This window comes from Solanum dulcamara, chromosome 3, assembly GCF_947179165.1.
Source record: "Solanum dulcamara chromosome 3, daSolDulc1.2, whole genome shotgun sequence".
NCBI lineage: Eukaryota > Viridiplantae > Streptophyta > Magnoliopsida > Solanales > Solanaceae > Solanum > Solanum dulcamara.
In genome coordinates this window covers 48,357,287-48,363,577 of record NC_077239.1, presented here as the reverse complement: position 1 = coordinate 48,363,577, position 6,291 = coordinate 48,357,287, and positions in this window count along the sequence as shown.

Below are 6,291 nucleotides of genomic sequence, written 5' to 3'. Positions count from 1 at the left end.
AAAGGCTCGAAAGATATCTGTCGGGTAAGGTATTGACATATGATTGAAATGTAAAGTTGAAACCTTAAAGAAAAATAGACAGGAAGTGCAATAGATGCACTTTGAAGTTGGACATACAAGTTAAGTCCAATATTTTTATATTATTATTAACGTTGAAAGCCCTGTGTGGCTACGATATGATATGATATTGAAAGCCCTGTGTGGCTGTGAGATAATATGGTATATATATATGTGTGTTAGCCCTGTGAGGCATTGTTGGTATTTTCTACGTGCAGGTTTGGGATAAGTTAAAAATATAGAGGAAATTCTGCCAAAATTTTCCCAGGACAAGAAAAAGGAATGAAACATAGCTTTATAAAATGTCGTGGAAGTGGATACCAAGTACCCCTATTATGTTTACTTAAAGCTGTAGGAGGTACTCTTCATTTCATCGACAAGGGGCCCCATTCCTACTGGAAGAGTTTTATTTCAGAGAAATTAAAGCCTATCTGAGCAGTAAAGTTCAGATCACGGTATCTCCAACCGTATTTCTATTGTAGGAAAGGAAAGAAAAACTCCGGGTAAAGGGTAAAATGTCCAGAAATTGAGTTTACTTTTCTTGAAAAGTACCATGCCCCAACTCGTAGTTAAAAATTAAATAAGTTGTTCATAACTTGAGGATTAACCTGGAAGGGAACCAGGGAAGTCAAACATTATGAAGTATTATGATGTTTAAAGGACTCTATGTTTCTTTTAACGGTGGTTGAAAAGTGTTCGTGATAACATTTTATAAGTTTCCCACCGACTAATTGGATAAAGAAATTCTAATAAAAGCGCCCCAAAGAGATGTCATGAACTGAATATGAGTATGAATTTAAAGGTATGGTATAGCAGTACGGGGACAAAGTGAGACCGCTAATAAGGCACATTTGGAAGAGGCTAACTAAGTTAAAAGCCTGCGTTGAGTACACAACAAGAGTATGGAGCTTAATATATAAAGGAATGACACGGGTACACATTGTTGCCCAGAAAATAGTAGAATCCTTAAGGGACGAGGATGACAAACTTAAGGACTATTTGGTGTAACCTACATTCATCCCAAGGATTAAAAGGCGCAGCTTCCATTCATCTCAAGAAACAAAGGATATAGGTTGGGAAAGCCATTACTCCAATAGAACATGGGACAATGAATGCCAGAATACAAATATTGCCTAGTTAAAATAAATTTTTAGAATGGCTACAAGTGTATATTAATTTTTTTATAAAGACAAGTAGAATGTGGCCATAGATGAGTTGTTCCATGGGTCCCATTACTCAAGTATAGATTACTAGATGAGGTGTCACACTATGTATGAAAAGGGTTCTCGACGCTTTGTAATTTAGCCAAGGTTCCGTACATGAATGATCAGTTGGCAAAAAAAAAATGCAGCCTGACTGGGATATGATACAGTACCAAGTAGACTGAGGAAGGAGACTGGAAGAATTTAAAACTGGGCATAGAGACATAGAGCAAGGTATAAGCGGATAAAGGTATAAGTACCCTGTAAAGGGGGGAAGCAAGTGAGAAAACTGCAAGTGTAAGATGGAGGCAATTGATATGAAAACATGTTTGAGATTCATGGTTAAACTGTAATAAGATCCCTTGCTGAACAAAGCTAGAAAGATATGGAAGCCACCAGTAATTGGATAGAAGTCAGAATGGTATGTAAGACAGGGTTAAGAAGTTTTGATGAGACCCTGAACGGTATAACACTAGAAGGTGACTGCGTATAAAAACAAAAGAATATAGCAATGAAAGGATATCGAATTACTCAAGGGACACTATGAAGGATAATGACAGCATGTTAGATCAAAAGCCAAATATTGGCTGAAGAGTTGGTCGCAAGTGATATTGCGATAGTTAAATAACTAAGAAAAAGAAATAGCAAGACTCCTATGGTAGGAGATAAGATGAGCAAGTAGTAAATAAGGAAACAGAAAGAAGTGCGACAAGGTATTTCTTGTACTCTCTCATATTCTCGTAAAGATAAAGAATGACACGAGAATGTGTGAAGAAGGTTACAAGCGGGGGTAAGGAAAAATTGTGAAATGGTTTAAATAAGAAGGACAGGACTAGCTGGTTATTATAGGATTGGAAAGATTATATGACAAATTGCTTTAAAACTATACAAGCTAGTGATAGAAAGAACTCATAGTGGCTCTAAAGGTCACTATATGAACGAACTTTAGAGATACTCAGTAGCCAACCCTAATGAATGGGTGCAAACAAAAATGGGTGAATACAATAGGAGGAGTTAAACCAAAATGACCAAAAAAGGACATGGTCGTAGTGGAACTAAAGATCTACCCCTATACCAGCTGGAAGATAACACAGGAAAGGGCAAGGCAACATATAAAGACTGGTGAGACGACGCTAAGATAAATCTTTGGCTAAGTTGAGTGCCCCACACATTATTGCAAGGATTACCATAAAAGGCGACATGAGGACTTCCCAAGGAGGTCACCCATCCCAGTATTTCTCTCGCCCAAAAACGCTTAACTTCTAAATTCTGGTGGAATTTAGTGAGCTAGTGCGGGCATGGTCGCACGAGATGGAAGAATCTGAACTAGCGGCGGAGAAACGACATGAGATTATGTTCCTTGAGTACTATAAATTACGGTGAGAGTATTGTTAAAAAGATTTAAGCAAGACAAGAAGGATTAGCTAATTGATAACTGGCGACGCACTTGAATGCCACAATTCTTCAACATAGTACCAGTTAATGAGAGGCAAACCACAGAATGTCTATACAGGCCAGTGGGCGAGAGAATTTTGTCACCACTTAGAAGCCAACTCTTAGGGCAGAAAAAAAAAAGCAAAACCCAAAAGGTAAGGGTACCAGGTGATGTGATTTATGGAAGACAGGAAGTAATACGCGAGGTCGTAAATCCCACAATATGACCAGGGATACAAGACTATCTTCGCACTCCAGCGCCAGAAGACTCTGGAGGGAATATTACTCATGGATTAACAATATTAGCCCCTGCTCCTTCGACCAAAAGCTACCTACTCAGCCGAGAAGGTGTAAAATTATAGGGTAAAAGTGTAGTAGGACCTTACGGAGTCCTCATAGCTATTATCCTAGACAAAGGAGTCCAAGTTATAGTTAACTACAGAGAATTAGTCCGCAAAGAAACTGGGAAGACACAAAAGTCTTAGTACACTATTTTACCCTCAAACCTAATGAACAGACTAAAGCGTACCACTTGAACGTTAGAAGATATGTCATGAGCTGGTGTTGTTAATTTCAAAGGTAGCTGGGATGATTATCTATCACTTATCAAGTTGCCTATAATAATAATTACTACTCTAGTATCCCAATGGCCCCGTACATGACTAGTAGAGGAAGATGTGTAAGTCCCCTATTGGATGGGTCGATGTTAGAAAGACTAAGCTACGAAGGCCTCGACATAATTGAGTAAGCTAAGGATTAGCAGCCTAGAGTTGAAGAAATAATATATAGATAATCGCCGTCGACATACAGAGTTCAAATTAATGATTGGATGTTCATAACAAGGTCACCCAAAAAAAAGAAACTTAACACAAAACACATTGGAACTTGTCAAGTTGCTCATAAGGTGGGAAAAGTTGCCGGTTAGTTGAGCTTACCACCTGATTGGGAAACTATACACCCAGTCTATTAGATAAAGATGTTTCGCAAAGGTACTAGTGAGCCACCTCGAGTATGTTTCACAGATGATGTGCAGAAAATGGAATCCTGCGAGGAACAACCTATCGCCATATTAGATCGGCAAACTAGAAGATCGTAGACTAAAGATGTGCCTTCTGTCAAGATACCATAGTAAAACTAAAACCAGAAAGAGGATGACCGGGGAAGCTGAAGAGAACATGAAACACAAGTATCCGCACCTATTCCCGATGTCTGCAGGTAACCCTAACTCCTAAAACTCGTATATTAACATTCGGGAATGAATGTTCTAAAGGGGAGAAGGATGTTACACTATAGACTCTTGAGCTCAGAATGCCTTTTAAGCTTCTTAGAAGTTACTATGTGAGCCGGATAGTCTACGACACTATCAAACGACTCTAAGGAAGGGAGAATGTAATACCCCATAGTAGAGAAGGTTGGAAATAGAGACATAAGAATCTGGAAGGAATTGGAGGCCAACTGATGGGTCGTAGGATTCAATTTACCTACGTAAGCTACTAAACTTAGAAGTTTTATACACTCGAGTTACTTAAAGACATACCAAACTTACGTAGCATCGATTACACAGGTTCTTAAAATAAGACGAGATTATGAACCCATGGAGAAGAGGAGAAGATGACACATGGCAGCCTAGGAAGGAGACACGTGGAATCACATCAAGCAAGCAGGTGACCCACCTGCTTGGGGTCAAGTAGGTGACCCACCTACTAGGGGGTGGGCCCCACCAAGGACACACGGCATCCCCTAACTAGTTGCATGGTAATGTTAGCCCAATAAGGTGTGGACACGTGTCCCCCTATAAGGATGACACGTGTCACCTCCCAAAACAGCACATAAAGGTATGTTAATGACTCTTAATTCATTCATTTTCAGCAAAAAGGAAACCAAAGAGAAGAGAGAACAAACGTGAAGCAAGAAAAGGATTAGCTACGACTTTGGCTAAATTTAAGTTGAGTTCTTCAATTTTTCTTCATGAATTAATTATCTACAATGTTTTTAAACCATGTGGGGGTGTATACATATGTCTTAGGATGCCTAAGGAACCATGGGTTCAGTTTACACTTGGAAAGAAATAAGAGAAAGTTGAAGGAGAAAATGTTAAGAACTAGTTAACAAACTCGTTTTTGGAAAGGACTGTTGCTAGTAATATTGGTATAACGTCTTTTGTATAGATTTTTTTTGGGTAATTCAATATGTTTTGGAAAGGTATTTCAAAGGTATATAACTTTCATTTTGCCTTTAAAATCCAATTTTGCTTTTATCTTCTCAAAAAAGGGTGATTAAGTATAGAGGAGGTACTGCCCAGATTTTGGTTTTGGAAATCTTATGCGGACTACTGTTGGTATTTTGGGCATATCGTTTTGTTAAGAATTGATGTAGGTGTGATTCAAACTTTTATGCGACCCTAAGACACATGTCTATAACTTTCATGCAAGACATAAATCCTGTTTCCCTCAATTACCTCTTCAAAACGAAGCGATAATGCAAGATTGTAAGCTATCCAGAATTTACGTTTTGATAGTATTGAGTGAGTTGTTTGAGGTTTGTATTGTGTAATGTTTGTATAAATTGCTTGTATATATATTGCAGGTTGTTGTTGTTGGTTGTCTGTAGTTATTAGGGGTATGATTGGAAATTTTGATAGGGCACGTTATAGGGGAGGTGCTGCCCAATTTTCGTTAACGCCTTAACTAATTAATGTACTAGTCGAGGAAACAAACAAGGAAATAGATTCCATGAATACTAAGGTGCAACTGAAGTATGACGAGATGAACATGACAAAGAGTAACTCATACGAGGTATGTAAAGCTTTCTCTTAGCATGTTTTGGTATAAGTACGTACAGCTATCTTCCTTTCCTTTTGGAAAGTCTTAGACTTAAGTGAATTGTATGTGGAATGTGGGGATAATTCCATTCCCAGAACTCCAGGTGTGCCTCATAATCCCTAACTACAGTTAGGTGTTGACACCCCTAGAAGAATTGAGCATTGCCTGTTAAGGCTTTTACGTGCTAAAGAGTAGAGTATGGGAAAGTTTCTTTCCTTTCTCTTGATATGTACTTGGTATGAAAATGAGATTATGATGCCATAGTTGTTCACCGAGCCCCAGGATGGGCCAGGTACGAGATATGTATACAATGACCACCTGATGGAAAGTACAGACTATATAGAGTTTACTCTCTTTCTTTTCTGACATGTTTTATTTGTAAGTTAAATATGATGTGATATCTGGAGTAACTCCATTCTTAACATCTCCTATTTACTTTTGAATATTGAACTCTTATAATTGTTGAACTATTTCCCTGGAAACTTCTATATGTTAAGGAGGTACCAAATGTACAGGCTCCAAGTCTTAATGACTATACGAGACTATGTGCTTTTGATTCCATAAATGATTTGGCCCTATGTTAATACATGTCTAGTGTCCTCGAGATTACTTTTGAGATAGACCATAATAGCATTTAGAGGATACTCGATATGACTACACCATTACTCGGGTCCTCAAATAAAATCTTAACTTTCTTATTTTATGGAGTCTCTGATAATGATTTAAATTGCATATAGTTACTCACTACTCTAATCGTGTATACTATAACCCTTCTT